This window comes from Cebus imitator, unplaced genomic scaffold, assembly GCF_001604975.1.
Source record: "Cebus imitator isolate Cc_AM_T3 unplaced genomic scaffold, Cebus_imitator-1.0 Scaffold365, whole genome shotgun sequence".
NCBI classification, from domain to species: Eukaryota; Metazoa; Chordata; class Mammalia; order Primates; family Cebidae; genus Cebus; species Cebus imitator.
In genome coordinates this window covers 565,216-583,543 of record NW_016107680.1, presented here as the reverse complement: position 1 = coordinate 583,543, position 18,328 = coordinate 565,216, and the positions used below count along the sequence as shown (strand labels likewise).

The 18,328-nt window shown below is 42.2% G+C and overlaps 1 long non-coding RNA gene across 2 annotated transcripts; it reads right to left on the bottom strand.

Annotated features, from left to right (window-relative positions):
- Nucleotides 1–5,391: 5,391 nt before the first annotated feature.
- On the bottom strand, nt 5,392–17,449 carry LOC108288111. Of its 2 annotated transcripts, none has more exons than XR_001818600.2 (2): nt 16,079–17,449; nt 5,392–6,287 (listed from the first exon to the last, which is right to left on the bottom strand). It is a non-coding gene; the product is annotated as an uncharacterized LOC108288111 (long non-coding RNA). The 2 variants fall into 2 exon arrangements; XR_001818599.2 differs by lacking the exon at nt 5,392–6,287 and adding an exon at nt 13,421–15,681.
- Nucleotides 17,450–18,328: the final 879 nt, after the last annotated feature.

Sequence of the window (18,328 nt, the reverse complement as noted above, 5' to 3'; positions counted from 1 at the left end):
CTCCTGAGTAGCTGGGATTACAGGCACATGCCACCATGACCAGCTAATTTTTATATTTTTAGTAGAGACGGGGTTTCACGATGTTGGTCAGGTTGGTCCTGAACTCTTGACCTCGTGATCCTGCTGCCTTGACCTCCCAAAGTGCTGGGATTACAGACCTGAGCCACTGCCACAGGACTTTTCTCTTGTATCATCTTGCTTTTCTCTGGTTCTTCCATTTTGTTTGTTTTCATCTTGGTCATGTAAGAGTTATTCCTTGAGTGTCTCTTAATCCGTGGGCGTTCACTCTTTAAAAGTAAGGCACCAAGGGCCAGTGCAGTGGCTCACGCCTGTAATCCCAGCAATTTGGGAGGTTGAAGTGGGAGGATCGCTGGAGCCCAGGAGGTTGAGGCTGCAGTGAGCTAAGGTCATGCCACTGCACTCCAGCCCAGGTGACAGAGTGAGACCCTGTCTCAAAAATAATAATAAAATTAAGAAGACATCAAAAAGGCTGACCAGAAAGCTCTGTGTACATGTGTTGGGCTTATGACACTGGTGGTCTTTGCTGAGGAAAATTGAGGTACCAGCTTCATTGAGGATCTCCAAATATCATGAGTTTGCAGGTGTTTTCTCTGGGATAGCATCCTGCAATTTCTTTTCTGAGGATTTTACTCTGGTGGCTGCTGTTCTGGGTCTGAGCAGTGGGGGAGTGGGGATGGAGATGTCTTACTATTTAGGAAGCTGCCTGTCCTTCAATCCTTTTGCCTGGAAAGAACTCCATTTCTGTCCTCTTCAGTATCTGTAGTGAGAGGAGTCAACCAGCCACTTGGGAACTGGATGGAGACTCAGAACTGGAGTGATCTAACTGTTCCTTTTCAGGCTTTAGCTTAGTCCTGCTGTGCTTCTGCCTGGTCTCCCCTGTTCCTGTGCCTTGCCTTTGAAGATTCTCTATGGAACATTAGCTCACCTCCCAGAGCGTTTGACTTTCCTTCTCTCTGCTAAGTCATTTGTTATTCCTTTTCCCAAAGTCTTTTTTTTTCTCATTGACACAGAATAGATGTACATATTTTTAGGGGTACATGTGATGATCTGTGGCATTCATATATTATGTAAAGATCAAATCAGGGTAACTGGGATATCCATCACCTTAAATGTGTCTCCTTCTTCCAAAATTCTGTCTTCACATTTCATGTTTATAGATATCTCTTAGTTTCCAAGGATGGGGTATATTTCTGTGACTTGTTCTCTTGCTGTTTCTGAGTCACTTTTGAGAGAAGGCAGCCGGAGGGTGTGTCTTTGCTTGGTTATTCTGAAACCAGGTCTCTTATAGCAGAAAACATGGGTCACCACATCATGGATTTCTATAGTTCCTTTGTTTTTTAAAAATTAAAGTCTACAATTAGCAATACATTTTTAATGTAATTTGGGCTTTACAGCAGCTATCTGGAAGAGATGAATTCCGTAGAAGAAGGGCTATGGGCACATACCACCAAGCACCTGGGTAGAGTATTACTTTAGTGCACAGGTGTTCTCCCTGTACGACCACAAGGTAAACATCTGGATATTACACATTGCCTTCTTTAGTTTTCACCAGATGTTTGGTGTTATGGCATAGACATAGCCATGTAATTAAATTAACTCACGAGTAAAACACTGAGTTAACAAATAACTCGAGGCTACTCTTCTGTATATCCTGCATGTGACCGTGAATGAGTGAACCACTCATTACATCAGCCCATCCACTGATGAGTGCTGTAAGAAGGGCCAAGGAATTCACGTCTGCAGGCACTTATCTGGTGACCGTAACTTTTCTCTCTCATTCCTAAGGAATCGGTTGAAGTATCACGAGGAAATAGTTTTCCATCTATACTTTCAGAGGCTGAAGAGCTGCCTTAGAGATTTGATTAAAATATGCACATATTTTTTCCACATGTTGGATCTAGGATTCCTCTTACCCTCCCTAAGTTTAATTGGGAAGCAACCCTTCTTTTATAACTCTACCGATATTTTGAATATATAATTCAGCAAAATCCCCTTGCTTTGAAAACTGAGCTGGACTGGACTAGAGGACCGAATGAGTTTGCCAGATCGGTGCTCTCTGTGGAGTGAGAAGATGTTTAAGTCTGAAGCCTTCTGTCAGGGCATTTTAAGGCTGGACATCAGCAACTGATACATATACACACATGAATCTAATTTTGATTACTCTGCTCTTTATTTTCAATCTGTTCTGTAAGGTAGAGCTCAAATCCCACTCCCTGGAGGAAGCTTTCTGCACCTTTCCTTGGGTGTCTTCACTGGCTTCATTATTTACGATCAGCAGTTGGTTAGCTCTGTGCTTGACTGATGCCAGTGTCACCTTGAAATGAGGGACCTCTATCTCCTGTACCTCAGAAGAGGTACAGCGGAAAGTGGATGAAGGCACCTGCTCTCCCCAAAGCCTCTGAACTGGCCTTGTGGGCTTATGAGTAGCGTTGAGCAGAAATGTACACAGCACTTCATTTCCCAAGTGCTCAGTGCGCCTGGCCCCACCAGTAGCTTCCTTCCTGGGGGTGCATCCGGCTGGCCTGGAAGATGCCGGGTCGCTTCTCTAAGGTGATGTAGGTGAACTCTGTGGTACAAGGCAAAGGACCTCCAAAGCAGGTGCAGGGCTCAGGCCAACATGAGAGGAATGTCCCTCCAACCCCGCAGTTCTACACTTTAGGAAACTCTCATCCTTTAGGCAGCAGAGATACACAGGAAGGGCTAAGATGGGGCTCTCTCACAGGGAGAGCGGGCAGCCTCAGAGGGAACTGAGATGATTGCTGGCTAAAAGTCTCTGTGTGGGTCTGTTGGGTGGCTTTGGGTGAAAAAGGACTCCTGCGGCCAGGTGTGGTGGCTCACGCCTGTAATCCCCATACTCTCCAGCACTCTTGGAGGCTGAAGTGGGTGATGGCGTGAGCTCAGGAGTTTGAGACCCGCGTGGGCAACATGGTGCAACTCTGTCTCTACAAAAAATACAAAAATTAGCCAGGTGTGGTGCCACATGTCTGTGGTCCCAGCTGCTCGGGAGGCTAAAGTGGGAGGATCCCAAAGTGCTGGGATTACAGGTGTGCACCACCACACCCAGTCAACAGATATTCTCAATTTGTTCATTTTTGTTGTTGCATAGCATTCCAGAGAATAGATCAACCATAGTTAATTCAATCATTCAGTTACAAACAGCCATTCAAGTTTTTTCCAGTGATTTTTGTCACTATGAATAAGTCTGCAGTGGTCTAATGTTCTACTACAATTACATATTATTTATTTTAGAAAAATATTTAAAATATATTACTGAAAAAGATAAAAGAAAGAATTATACTATGAAGTTAGGAAACACTGTACTATCTAATACTATGGAGTCAATGATTTTGAAGAATTCACAGATGAATGTATGAGAATGTTGCCTGGGAATGTGACACCATGCCATTTCTCTCTTGCAATCACGATCTTTTCATTGCAGTCTCTGTCTCCCAGCGCACACTGCAAACGCCTTAAGATCAGGAACCAGGTCTCTCTTCCTTGGTGCCTCCAAAGCTCTGAGCGTAGCTTTGCTAAAGGCAAACAGTCCCAGGCCCACACATCCCAGGGTGCTCTAACAGTGTCTTGTAAAAAACAGCAGTTTAGACTTCAGAATGAAAATTTCCCACATATGCAATGTTATAATCTGCTGTATTCTCATGCCAGCCCACAAACCCTTCTTTAAACCATAATGAAGCTGAACTAGGTACTTATAATATTATAGTTTCCTATTATTTCTGTGGGAAAAAATGTTCTGAATTGCAAATGAGGATCTGGGTGGAGAAGCCCTCCTCTACTCTGTGTGTGTGTGTGTGTGTGTGTGTGTGTGTGTGTGTGTGAGAGAGAGAGAGAGAGAGAGAGAGAGAGAGAGAAAGGGAGAGATCCTTTTCCTCATTGCCCTCAAAGGAGATGTTCTCGTCTTTCCTTTTCTGCTGATCTGGCTGGGTATGGACATTAAGAAAGTGAAACAGGCAATACGATAGGTCCATATGAAAGTACCAGAAAGAAGGTCAAAGGACAAATCTAACATAGATGGCTGATATTTTTCTTTGAGTCCTCATTCATTTTTGTGATTTAAGAATTTGAATTTGATTGCTAAGAATATGGTAATTGAAATTTAATGTAAGTGAAATGAAATTTACAATTAGAAAAGACACTTTACTTGTTACAGATTTCTCGGAATTATTATTTCTCAGAATTATTAAGCATATTTAAAACATATTCATCAAAACAAAATATTATTTAGATATTGATGATAAACATGGGATGTATCATTTATTAATAGCTGTTGAGCTGGTCACACATTAATTGGTGTTATTTTTATACTTTAGGAGCACTGAATCCCAGAAAGTTTGTTCTTTTTTTTTTTTTTTTTTTTTTGAGACAGAGTTTCGCTCTTGTTACCCAGGCTGGAGTGCAATGGCGCGATCTTGGCTCACCACAACCTCCGCCTCCTGGGTTCAGGCAATTCTCCTGCCTCAGCCTCCTGAGTAGCTGGGATTACAGGCACGCACCACCATGCCCAGCTAATGTTTTGTATTTTTAGTAGAGACGGGGTTTCACCATGTTGACCAGGATGGTCTCGAGAAAGTTTGTTCTTATAATAACTTGTGTTATTATAAGTTTCTTTGGAGAGTCAATATTTGAACTGCTAAGATAAAAACAAATACTTTTAAAAAGGAAGTATTTTGATGAAATGAAAGACTAGGAGAAACTATATAGCATTTGTAGGAAAAAATGATCTCTGTAACTTGAATATACCTATAGATTTAAAAATTCTTAAAAGACTGTAGCTCAAGATATCTTGGATGTATTAATCAGTGCTTTCTTTTTTGAAGCACTATGAAAAAACCAGCTAAGCATTACAGGCAGTGAATATAAAAAATCATAAGCATATCAGGGATAGATTCTGAAATCACCTATAAAATTATTTAACATCTTGTCTTTTTTTTTTTTTTTTTTTTTTTGAGATGGAGTCTTACACTGTTGCCTGGGATGGAGTGCAGTGGCACGATCTCGGCTCACTGCAACCTCTGCCTCCTGGGTTCAAGTAATTCTTCTGCCTCAGCTTCCCAAGTAGCTGGGATTACAGGTGCCCACCAGCAATCCCAGCTAATTCTTTGCATTTAGTAAAGACAGCGTTTCACTATGTTGGCCAGGCTGGTCTCAAACTCCTTACCTTGTGATCTGCCCGCCTCAGCCTCCCAAAGTGCTGGGACTATAGGCATGAGCCACTGCGCCCAGCCAACATTTTGTCTTAATAAAAGCAAAATGTATTCTAAAAAATGTTAACTTTTCAATAGGAAAAAGAATCACCCATAGCCTCATCTCTCAGAGACACCCACTGCTAATGTTCTGATGTACTTCCTGTGGTTTCATGTATGTGACCATCTTTACAGTGGTCATACTCTTTTCCTTTTACTCCCGGTGTTTAGCAGAAATATTTCCAACTAACACGCTTTTTAAAATAGGTTCGTAATAAGCCAAAGTATCAACAAATGAGAAGATGTCTATGTGGTAAGATATTTCTAAGCACTGTGAGAGATGATAGAATGAGGTAGATAACGTTCCTCCAGTTTCTCCATCCGCAAAAAAGGTTTTTCAGAAACTGTCACAACAGCATGACATCAACTGCACACGTTGTGAAACAAATGGCCATAACGCTGTTGGTTCTGTGGAGTCCAGATAAGAAATCGGCAACGAGGAAGGGGCCCAAGTGGGGCGGAACAAGGAACAGTTGTGAGAGATGGCTAATCACAAACATTCGTGGCCACAACGACACCTGTTTTGCACATCACCCCTTCCAGCACGACCCTATAGAACTTCCCTCCGGCCTCTGCCTCTTTGCAGACGGCTCCTTTTCTGCTGTGCTGCCTGTTGCAACCTTGCAACATATTTTCCCACTTTCTCTAATAAATCTGCCTTTTTTTTTTTTTAACCTACAGCTATTTTGGTAAATCCCTTTACCAAGTGTGAAGCCCACCCTGGCTAGTAGACACATTCTACATTACCGGAAACATCAAAAGATCTTCTCAAGATAGGAAATAAAACTAAAGAAAAATTGAGGCATAGTAACATAATTTGATAGTGACGTCCCTGTAATGTGGATCTCTCACAAGGGCTGGATCTGCCTGGCTGCCCAACACGAGCTTGCCAACTAAGGTGGCACTGGCAGAGCCTTCTGCTGTTTGCTGCTCTGTCTCTTCTCTCCGTAGTCTTAGGGCATTTCAGTCATGCTTCTTTGTGTTTCCTTTCTTCTCTCCAATTATCTGAAAATGAAGTAAAACTAATAGTTGACATTAATGACTTTGAATTTTTTCCTATTTTTTAATTTCTTGGAACAAAATATAATTGAATACTTGTTATAAGCATTTTAAAAATATATATGGAGGTAATCACTAGAATTAAAACTGAAATGGGTAATAGAAAAGATAGGGAATCAACCTAAGTGTCTGTCAACAAATGACTGGATGAATAAAATGTGGCACATATGTATACACGATGGAATACTATGAAGCCACAAAAAGAATGAAATCCTGTCATTTTCAGCAACATGTATGGAACTGGAAGCCATTTTCTTAAGTGAAACAATTCAGAAACAGAAAGACAAATGCCACATGTTCTCACTTATAAATGGGAACTCAACAATATATACACATAGCATCGAGTGTGAAATGGTAGACACTGGGGACTCAATAGAGTGACATACTTGGAGGAGGTTGGATGATGAGAAATTACTTGGTGGGTAAAATGTACATTATTCTGATGATGGACACACTAAAAGCCCAGGCTTCACTACTGTGGAGTATGGCCACGTGACAAAATTGCAGTTGTGCCTCTTAAATGTATCCACATTTTTTAAAAGCTGAAATGGTTAAAAACATTTACCCTGGAAAGGAAGGGAAGAATCTCTGGGGAGGTGGCACAAATTGAATTCTGAGGAATGTGTTTGCAGCAAGGCAGAGGTTAAAAAATAGAAAAGAAAATCACGTGCACAAATCTAGAAGCATTTTGTTAACACTGCTAAGACAAAGAAGTAGCTTCAGCTACTCAGAAGGCTTTCTTTCATCCAGGAGAAGGCACTTTACCTTACAACGTCACTTAATGGCAAACTTAAAAGCAGAATTTTCAAATAAAATTCTAGTAGCATTTTCATATCAGTAAAACAGCTGCCATGGAAAGTACTGGCCACCCGCTACAGTAGCACTTAACGGGAAACTAAATGGCCATCTTCAGGGAATTTCTTCAAGGAATTCTTTGTGGAGTAAGTAGTTGGTCTAACGGACCCCACCAAAAATTTCTCCCAAATCCAGGAGTCTATGAGTATCCAAAAGAAAAACAAAAAGTAGTTTTACTTATAAACAGATAGATCTAAGGGAACCCATCCTTTCAAGTTAACTGGTTTGTGATGATACTGCTATTGTGCTTTCTCACTAGGGCGGGTCTAACTCCAGAGGGACAGCCATGAACCACTGTTTAGCGCAAGAGACACCCTTCCCACACTTTTTTAAAAAAGTGCATACATACATACATACATATACTTATTTATTATACTTTAAGTTCTGAGATGCATGTGCAGAATGTGCAGGTTTGTTACATAGGTATACATGTGCCATGGCGGTTTGTGGCACCTATCAGCCTGTCATCTACATTAGCATAGCATTTCTCCTAATGCTACCCCTCCCCTAGCTGCCCACTCCCCAATAGGCCCCAGTGTGTGATATTCCCCTCCCTGTGTCCGCGTGTTCTCACTGTTCAACCCCCACTTTTGAGTGAGAACATGTGCTATTTGGTTTTCGGTACTTGTTTGCTGAGAATGATGGTTTCCAGTTTCATCCATGTCCCTGCAAAGGACATGAACTCTTCCTTTTTTATGGCTGCATAGTATTCCATGATGTATATGTGCCTCATATTCTTTATCTAGTTTATCATTGAAGGCACTTGGATTGGTTCCAAGTCCCTGCTATTGTGAACAGTGCTACAATAAACATACATGTGCATGTGTCTTTATAGTAGAATGATTTATATCTTTGGGTATATACCTAGTAATGGGATTGCTGGGCCAAATGATATTTCTAGTTCTAGATCCCTGAGGAATCACCACACTGTCTTCCACAATGGTTGAACTAATTTACACTCCCACCAACAGTGTAAAAGCATTCTTATTTCTCCACATCCTCTCCAGCATCTGTTGTTTCCTGACTTTTTCATGATCGCCATTCTGTCGTGAGATGGTATCTCAATGTGGTTTTGATTTGCAGTTCTCTAATGATCAGGGATGATGAGCTTTTAAAATATGTTTGCTGCCTGCAGAAATGTCTTCTTTTGAGAAGTGTCTCTTCATATCTTTCGCCCACTTTTTGATGTTTTTTTTTTTTCTTGTAAATTTGTTTAAGTTCTTTGTAGATTGTGAATATTAGCCCTTTGTCAGATGGATAGATTGCAAAAATTTTCTCCCATCCTGTAGGATGCCTGTTCACTCTGATGACAGTTTTTTTTGCGGTGTAGAAGCTCTTTAATTAAGTCCTGTTTGTCAATCTTGGCTTTTGTTGCCACTGCTTTTGGTGGTTTAGTCATGAAGTCTTTGCCCAAACCTATGTCCTCAATGGTATTGCCTAGGTTTTCTTCTAGGGTTTTTATGGTTTTAAGTCTTACGTTTAAGCCTTTAATCCATCTTAATTCTTGTATAAGGTGTAAGGAAGGGGTCCAGTTTCAGTTTTCTGCATATGGCTAGCCAGTTTTTCCAACACCGTTAATTTTTTCCTATTTTTTTAAGCAACATAATCTTTTTCCTAGATGGCATCCTACCCAGAACTTCAGCATGTAAGACAGAAAAAAGCAGACCTTCTTTGTTTGGAAAGGAGTGGTGCCTAAAGCCAGGATCCACAGTTTTCACATTGAGAAAATATATGACGGGCTCTTGAAACCAGTATTTTCTTTCAAATTACAGCACATTCAAATTTTACTTATGCAGTTTGTTTTGCCAATAAAAATTCAGTTTTGTAGAAACCATTTATCACACAAGGAGTTTCTGATGGAAAAATCTGAAAACTTTTAGAAATCAAAAAAGTGAAATACATTTGAAAATATTACAAGTTTGAAATGAATGTTGGTTTTGTGGTGACACAATCTCTGAAAATTATTACTGTTCATTCAAGATGGAATGAGGAAAATAGTGTGTGCCTGAAATCCACAGTTGAATATATCTTTTTTTTTCCCTTTTTTGAGACAAGGTCTTGCTCTGTTGCCCAGACTAGAGTACCGTAACACCATTGAAACTGACCCAGTAGTTCCATAGACAGTTTTTTTCTTGGAAAAACAAATAAATTGTTCCTTCTGGTCTTAAAGCTTGAAACTTACATTTGTTTTATCTGAGCTTCCTCCTCAGGAAAGGACCCCCAGGTCTGGCAAAGAGTATCTAAGAACTGAAACTTACCAGATCATTGGATCCAGACAATGAGATGCCAAGCCCTCATTCATCATGATTGCTTCCTCCCTAGTTCCCGCTTTCTTACACATTATTACACTTCTTCCCTGCTACATAAACCCCTAATTTTAGTGGTCCGGGAGATGGATTTAAAACTGATCTCCCATCTGCTTGGCTGCAACACCTGATGAAAGCCTTCTTCCTTGGCAGTAGTTGTTGTCTAGTGATTAGCTTTCTGGGAGGTGAGCAGCAGGACCTAGACTGAGCCCCTGGGATGTTGGGGACATGATCATGGCTCACTGCAGCTTTGAACTCCTGGGCTCAACAAATCCTCCCATCTAAGCCTCCCAAGTAGCTGAGACCACAGGCCCGAGCCACCATGCCCAGCTAATTTTTGTATTTTTTTGTAGAGACAGGGTCTGCCTGTGTTGCTCAGGCTGGTCTTGAACTCCTGGGCTCAAGCAATCCTCCTACCTTGGTCTCCCAAGTGCTGGGATTATACATGTGAACCACCACACACACCTGGCCTGGCTTTTTTTTTTAAAGTAAGCTGTGTATGTGTGTGGGTGTTTTTGGTAAAAGAACATTAATTAACTTTATTTTTGGAAATAGAAATTGGAGAGAAAGTTAAAGGGGAATAAATATTTTGACTCAGAATTCAAAAATAGAAGTAAAAAGATTGAATTGATTTAGAGCGTTATAAATGTGTAAAGCGATAGGCTGAGGGGGCAGTAAAGACTGGCAGGTGCTGTGGCTCACACCTGTAATCCCAACATCTTGGGAGGCTGAGGCGGGAGGATCATTTAAGGCCAGAAGTTTGAAGCCAGCCTGGGCAACATAATGAGACCCTGTCTCTACAAAAAAATTTAAAAAAATCATGCAGGCATGGTGGTGCGTACCTGTGGTGTCAGCTACTCAGGTGGCTGAGGCAGGAAGATCACTTGAGCCGAGAAGTTCAAGGCTGCAGTGAGCTGTGATTGTGCCACTGCACTCCAGCCTGGGTGACAGGGAAAGACCCTGACTCTAAAAAAATAATTATAATAAAATTAACAACTGAAGAAATCCTTGCATTTCATTAATGTTTCAGAGACAATTGGGAAATGTATAGTGTCAATTTTTTAAAATGACAGGTTGCTCTTATTTAGAATCCTTCAAAATCTTCCTATTGCTCTTAGAATAAAATGCAAACCCCTTATTCTGGTCCCTCCCACCTGTCCGCCACATCCCTGTCCTCTTTCTGTCACACAGCTCTGAAGTCAGTCATTTTTTGTCGGTACCCAGAATACTGCCGGACCCTCGTTTCCCAGGCCTCGGTCCCCACTTGTTCCTCTTCTTGGGTGCAGCTGGTATCTGTGGAGGGTTGAATTGCGTTCTCCTCCTGCAAATTCATATGCGGAAGTCCTAACTCCCAGTACCTCAGAACATGGCCTAATTTGGAAAGAGGGTAGTTGGAGATAGAATTAGTTAAAATGAGGTCATAGGGGAGTAGGGTGGGCTTCTTATCCAATATGATCAATGTAAGTGTCCTTATAAAAAAAGACAATGTAGACACAAACACGTGCAGAAAGAACACTACATAACCATCAAGACCGAGCTGGGGTGCTGCATCTACAAGCCAAAGAGTGCCCAAGCTTGCTGGCAAACCACCAGGAGCCAGGAGGTGTGGAAATCTCCTGGAGCCTTGAGAAGGAACCAACTCTGTGGATGCGTTGTTCTCAGACGTCCAGCCTCCTTAAGTATAAGACAATAAATTCGGTTCTTCAGGCCACTCAGCTGTGGGACTTTCTTATGGCAGCCTTGGCACACTAATACAGGACCATCTCATTCTCCACGTCCTGGCTCAAATCTCATTTCCTCAGAGCAAGCTTCTTGACCACCTAGCTGGCACAGTATTTTCTACAAAGCTACTGTTGTTTTCCTTCAGAGCACTGAGACAAACCTGTAACTATTGTGTTGGCTTGCTTATTTGCCTGTTGCCTTCACCTTCACTGGAGCATCGGGGCATGTGCACAGCTCCCAGAGTGCCGGGAACATCCCAGAGCTTAATAAACACGGAGGGGGCCGGGCGCGGTGGCTCACGCCTGTAATCCCAGCACTTTGGGAGGCCGAGGCGGGTGGATCACAAGGTCAAGAGATCGAGACCATCCTGGTCAACATGGTGAAACCCCGTCTCTACTAAAAATACAAAAAAATTAGCTGTGCATGGTGGCGTGTGCCTGTAATCCCAGCTACTCAGGAGGCTGAGGCAGGAGAATTGCCTGAACCCAGGAGGCGGAGGTTGCGGTGAGCCGAGATCGCGCCATTGCACTCCAGCCTGGGTAACAAGAGCGAAACTCCGTCTCAAAAAAAAAAAAAAAAAAAGCACGGAGGGTAAATGACGCCAAGCTGTATCAAAGGTTAGGCAGACTGCACCAACAGCTGATATGTGAATTGCCATGCACATTTTGTATTTAGCAGAGATAAAGTTTTTTAAGGAAGTAAGAACATTTTAAAATACTCTCAATCCTTTGTTTTGTGACACTCTTCTGTCTTTCTCATTGGCAAATTTCCAAAATTTTCAAATCGAATTAAGGTGTACTATTCAGAATACTACGAAGTTTTGGAAGGAAGAGAACACACTGAACATCATCACGCTTCATAAGCTGTGACTGAAGGCTTACAGAGAAACAGTGAAATTTGTAGCAAATGAGCAAAGAGCCTCAATAGACATTTTCCATACAAGACATATCAATGGCCAACAGGTGTATGCAAAAGTGCTCAACATCATGAATCATCAGAGAAATTCAAATCCAAATCACAATGAGGTATACGTCCCACCTGTTAGAAGGGCTAAAAAAGGGAAGCTTTGCACGCTTGGTGGGAATATAGATTGTTGTAACCATTATGGAAAACAGTGTGGAGGTTCCTCAAAAAATTAAAACGGAATTACCATTTGAATGAAACTAGCAAATGGAACCATGTGATCCAGGAATCCCACTTCTGAGTACATATCGAAAGGAAATGAAATCAACATTGTGAGATATCTGGTCCTTTTTGTTCACTGCAGCGTTATTTCCAACAGCCAAGATATGGAAGCAACCTAAGTGTCCACCAATAGATAAATAGATAAAAAAAATTGTGGTACCTATATACAATGGACTATTATTCAGCCATAAAAAGAGAAGGAAATCCTATAATTTGCAACAACATGGATGAACCTGGAAGATGTTATGCTAAGTAAAATAAGCCAGACACGGAAAGACAAATATTGTAGGGTTTCACTTCTATGTGGAATCTAAAAATGTTAGACTTACAGACAGAAAGTAAAATGGTGGTTGCCAGGGATTGGAAGTGGAATGGAGAGATGTTAGTCAAAAGATACAGAACTTTTAGTTAGATCCCAGAACTTACTGATATTATATAACGCACAGCAGGGGTGGTGGTGGATGTTTTAATTCATTTGTGGTAATTGTTACACAACATATGTATATCAAATGATCATGTTGTTTACTTTGAATATGTTTAATCTTTATTTGACAATTATTTTTACTTAAAAAATGTATGTATGTATGTATGTATGTATGTATGTATTTCTAGACAGGGCATCCTCTGTCACCCAGGCTGGAGTGCAGTGGCATGATTGTAGCTCACTGCAGACTTGAACACCTGGTCTCAAGGGAACCTCCTGCCTCAGCCTTTCAAGTGGCTAGGACTATGGGTGCATGCTACCACACCCTCCTAATTTTCTTTTTTTGTAGAGACAGAGTCTCTCTATACTTTCCAGGCTAGTTTTGAAATCCTGTCCTAAAGTGATCCTCCTGCCTTGACCTCCCAAAGCTCTGAGATTACAGAAATGAACCACCATGCCTGGCCGACAATTAAATATTGAAAAATAAGAAAACAAATATAAACACTATTAAAAATTTCTTCAAATATACAGATGACCAGTGAACCAGGGAGTCTCCTAAATTCAGGTTACAAATTTGAAATGTATTCTTTAAAATATCTTCAATACCCGAACCTATTACAATAACTGCTTCTACAGAACTTCAAGGCAAAGCTATAGATGCTGTGTCCACCCATCTTTAAAGGTAAAAGGACTATTTTATAGTTTGTCACCATAGAGAAATAATGAATATTTCAGAATATTTATTTCACAGCTATTTGGGAAATTATGCCAAAAAACACTTCATGAAGTTTTCAAAGTTGAAAGCCTTCCCTTGGGAAAGGAAGAACTCTCTCTCTCTCTCTTTCTCTCTCTCTCACACACACACACACACACACACACAGGGAGAGAGAGAGAGAGAGAGAGAAATCTACGCAATTTTAGAGAATGTGTTTTCCCTTCAGAACAGGACAGAAGGAATATTACTAAAAGCTGGGCAATATATTATTACTCAATGTAAACTCATGATTTTCAGAAAATAGTTGCAACAAAATGACCCCCACTTCCCAGTCTGTTGTAAAATGGAAGTAGCCATTACATAAAATAATAGTCAAGCATCCTCAAGAATTTTCCAGCTTGAGGCCAGTGACCCTGAACTTTGACGGCTTTTCAATCCCATCACAGCTCTATCGTCACAACTAAAATGGAGCTTGACTCTGTGTTTATTCAACTTGGACTTCGCAATCATGTTCTTCACAACATAGGGCTATTATCTGTGGCTTTTGTATTGGCAACTGCTCTCACAAGCGCAGAACCTTCCTTTTCCATGCCTTTATAACCTCCTGAATTGCAGCACCTTGGAGGGGAGCCCTGGCGGCCAAGACAGAAGCGGTCCCAGTGATCCTGGCGAGAAAACTGAGTATCTGCTTGCAGACCTGAGCCTCATGATGGAATCATAGCTGTATATACTTAGGCTTTCATTTATATGCCTTTATGTTATGCTTCCCTAAGTTGAATGTACAGGCCTACAGGCTGTGATTACAGGTGGAGATGATGTCGGTGCCATTACTGGGATGCCAGAGAGGAAATGAACATGTCAACCTACCAGACTGTAAGAAAACGTCTTAGAAGGCTGGGACTTGCATTCATTTGCTTCGCTGCTATATCCCAGTGCTGGGAAATGTTCCTGAGCACTCAACAAATGCTAATTGAATGATTATTTTATGAAACGTTTTTTCAATTTTGGGAAACTAAATAGAAAACCCATTTGAAAGGGGGTCACCTTTGAATGTGTCTTTATATTTCTTCCTTAGTTAAGATCCACTCAGGGAGCACTACTATGCTCAAGTAATATTGTCCTTACCCGACTCTCCTGAAAAAAATGAGTCCTGATGCAGCCAGGCAGATCTTTGAGGATGTTCCATTGCACAGGTGAAATACAAACATGCTTCACCCAGGAGATCTTCACACAGGAGATGACTCTAGCTTCACTCCACAAGACCCTGCAACTTTCTTCACATCAGACTGAAGTGTTGGGTCAGATTTCCTCGGTATGGCAAAGGTTACTTTTTTCTCACAGGCTTCCAAAAAGGCTATAGTTTCCACAGAGATTTATTACTGTATGCGTCTTATCAAAGGGCTAAGAAATACTTCTTGACTGTGTATATCAGTACCATGTAGCTGTTTTGGTTCATCTGTACATTTCTGGTTTGTAGTGACATGTCATCAAGGGCCTAAGAACAGAAATACATTCTATGTTCTATGAGTTTAGGGGCCTGGAAAATTGGAAGTAACATCCACGCTTCAGGGAGGCCCAGAGACTCAGGAAAAGGGGGAGTCTGTGAGTCCTTCCAGTTTCCCAGATAGTCAATGAAGTGACCAGTGCAAGGTTGTGGAAAAGATGGCATCTCTCAATTGGGACATGTATAATTTGTTGCACCTGAGGTATGTAGAGGAGTTAATGTGTCCAGAGCTCAGAAGTTACAGATTTTGGAGTCATCACCGAATAGTGATATTTGAAGCTCTGGGCGTGGAGGAGAGCACCCAAAGATAAAGCATGCAGAATGAGAAAATAAGAGGGTTGAGGACAGAATGCCTGGAAACACCGTAATTTAGGGGGCTGGCAGCAGACGAGGAGCCAGCCAAGCGCTAGAATAGGACAGCAGGCTGTCACATGGGCATTGCAGAGAGCAGGCAGCACAGTCAGCATTTTTAAATCCTACAGAGAAGGAGGAGACAAGGATTGGAAATGGTCCTTTAGAAAGATCACTAGAGGGAAATACATTAAAACATCCACAGGTCTATTCCTGACCGGTGAGATGTCAGGTGGCTTATTTTCTTCTTTCACCGTTCTTGCATTTTCTAAATTTCCCTACAAAAAAGTTAGTTACATTTATATTAAAAAGCTGATAAAATATAAAACAAAGGCTCTGATCAAGTCTAAAGTATTTTATGGGAGCTTGATGAAAAGAGCAAGTTATTTTTATTAATTCACAAGTACTGCAGTGCCTGTGTGCTGGGCACCATGCTAAGGATGAAACAATGCACAAGGGGACGGCTCTGTTGTTTGACAAAAAGGAATGGAGGCTGGTTTGCCAAGGGAGGGATGCAGGGCTTGTGGGCACAATGGCAGGAGATGAGGCTGGAAAGGTCATTTGGTGCCAGATTACAATGGACTTTATGTGTCTTATCAAATAATATGGCCTTTATTATGAACGCTACAGAGAGGCTTTTGAGTGGGCAGTGTTAGGATTAGAAATGTGCTTTACCTGAAGTTAATTTTCTACCGGATTTTGGCAGTAGTGTGGCTGCTGGCCTGGGGGGGTGCTGAAGCAGGAGACTGGATCACAGTCCGCCGGCAATGCAGTAACTGAATGAAGGCAGGGCTCTGAGCGCCGGCCAGGCCGAGATGTTTAGGGGTAGCATCAATAGATTCGACTGATTAGATGTATGCTGCACGAAGTAGGACGTTGAAAGTAAGGAATGATAAACTTCTTCCTGCTTATCGAAGACCGTAATTAGGGCAATGCCCTTTCCGGAAACACGTTCCTTGGGAAGTCAAGTGTGAGCTTCACAATAGTTTGGAAGCTATCTGCACCCAGCCAGTGTTTCCAGTGAGCCTCACGCACGGCGACAGGTGGTCAGGATGCAGGACACAGGTTGGTGGACCCAGCCCTGTCTGACTCCCCTGAAAACATACAACAGAGGCATCTGCCTTTCATAAACACAAGGAGGATAGTGCTGGGGGTCCGGCTAGACCTCGTTATCTCTCTCACCCCTGGGGCCTGTGCACAGAGGCTGCTGGCAGGAGAGTGGAGTCCCACATGTGCAGTGAAAGAGAAGTTCAAAGTGACACCTTGCATTTGTCCCTTCTCCATTCCTCTCTATCTGCTCCAGAAAAAATAAAGGAAGATGATTGTTTTGGTACAGGAAAAAAAAAAAAAAAGAATGAATACTAGGTTTTTAACTCGTGTCTCTGGGTTGGGTAAAGAATGACAGCTATTCTATAGTTTGTACGGAATTTCCCTTAATGGTCATTGCTATATGACATAAGAGAGTGAGTGGCTGGACCAAGCACTGGTGCAGGCCTATAGTCCCAGCTACTTGGGAGGCAGGAGGATCGCTTGAGGCCAGGAGTTCAAGGTGACAGTGAGCTACCATAGCACAGCCTGCGTGACAGAGCAAGGCCCTGTCTCTTTAAAAAAAAAAAAAAAAAGTATTATAATAGAAGGGATAAGAAATAATATGTATGTGAGGTTTATTTCTGAGACCAGAGCCACAAAACAGAATCCTGAACTCTTAGCTATTTCCTTACCACACACATTTACTTGGGTACTTTCATTTTTTCAGTCTATATAATTCAATACTTCTGTGACAGAGAGGTGTTGGAGTTATTTTTTTGGCAGCTGTTTACATACAAACAGCTATGGTCTCCCAGGAAAGAACTTTCCCTGTTGAGTACAGAGGTCTGGGAAAAGACTGATGAAATTGCATGTGAGGAAGAAGCAAGTCTAACTAAATCTGAATCTAACCTTTTTTTTTTTTTTGAGATGGAGTCTTACTCTGTCGCCCAGGCTGGAGTGCAATGGCATGATCTCGTCTCACCACAACCTCCGCCTCCCGGGTTCAAGTGATTCTCCTGCCTCAGCCTCCCAAGTGGCTGGAATTACAGGCCTGTGCCACCACGCCCAGCTAAGTTTGCATTTTTAGAAGAGACGGGATTTCTCCATGTTGGTCAGGCTGGTCTTGAACTCCCATGCTCAGGTAATTCACCCGTCTCAGCCTCCCAAAGTACTGGGATTACAGGCGAGAGCCACCGCACCCAGCTGTCAATCTATACTTTTTTTTTTTTTTTTTTTTTTAACGGGGTCTTACTCTGTCACCAAGGCTGCAGTGCAATGGCCTGATCTCGGTTCACCGCAACCTCCGCCTCCCAGGTTCAAGCGATTCTCCTTACTCAGCCTCCTGAGTAGCTGGGATTACAGGCATGTGCCACCGCACCTGGCTAATTTTTATATTTTTAGTAGGGATGGGGTTTCACCATGTTGGCCAGGCTGGTCTCGAACCCCTGACCTCGTGATCCACCCTCCTCCCAAAGTGCTGGGATTACAGGAGCGAGCCACCGCGACCGGATGGCAAGGGACCACAAAGGGGTAGGTCCCAAGGAAGCTGCATTGCTTACTGCACCTGTCATGCGGGCTGTACAGTCTTCTTTCATTTATTTCCATTAACAGAGTTGAAAACTGAGGCCTTAGGCTTTGGTTGAAAACCGACGCCAAGGGTGCCCAGCTATGAGTTAAGGAGGCCCAAGCCGAATTTGGCTGGAAGTGCTCCGGTATAAGCCTCTCTTCAGAACCAGCCGCCACCAAGACGTCTTTAAGTCGAAGCAACTCACACCCTCGTCCGCCTCGCCCTGCAGTAAAGAAACTTCGTCGTACGGGCTCCATAACTCGTCTTGGCGTGGGCTGTGACTTACTGGGGAATGGGCCTCCTTCTCGTTCTAGCTCCTAAACGGAGAG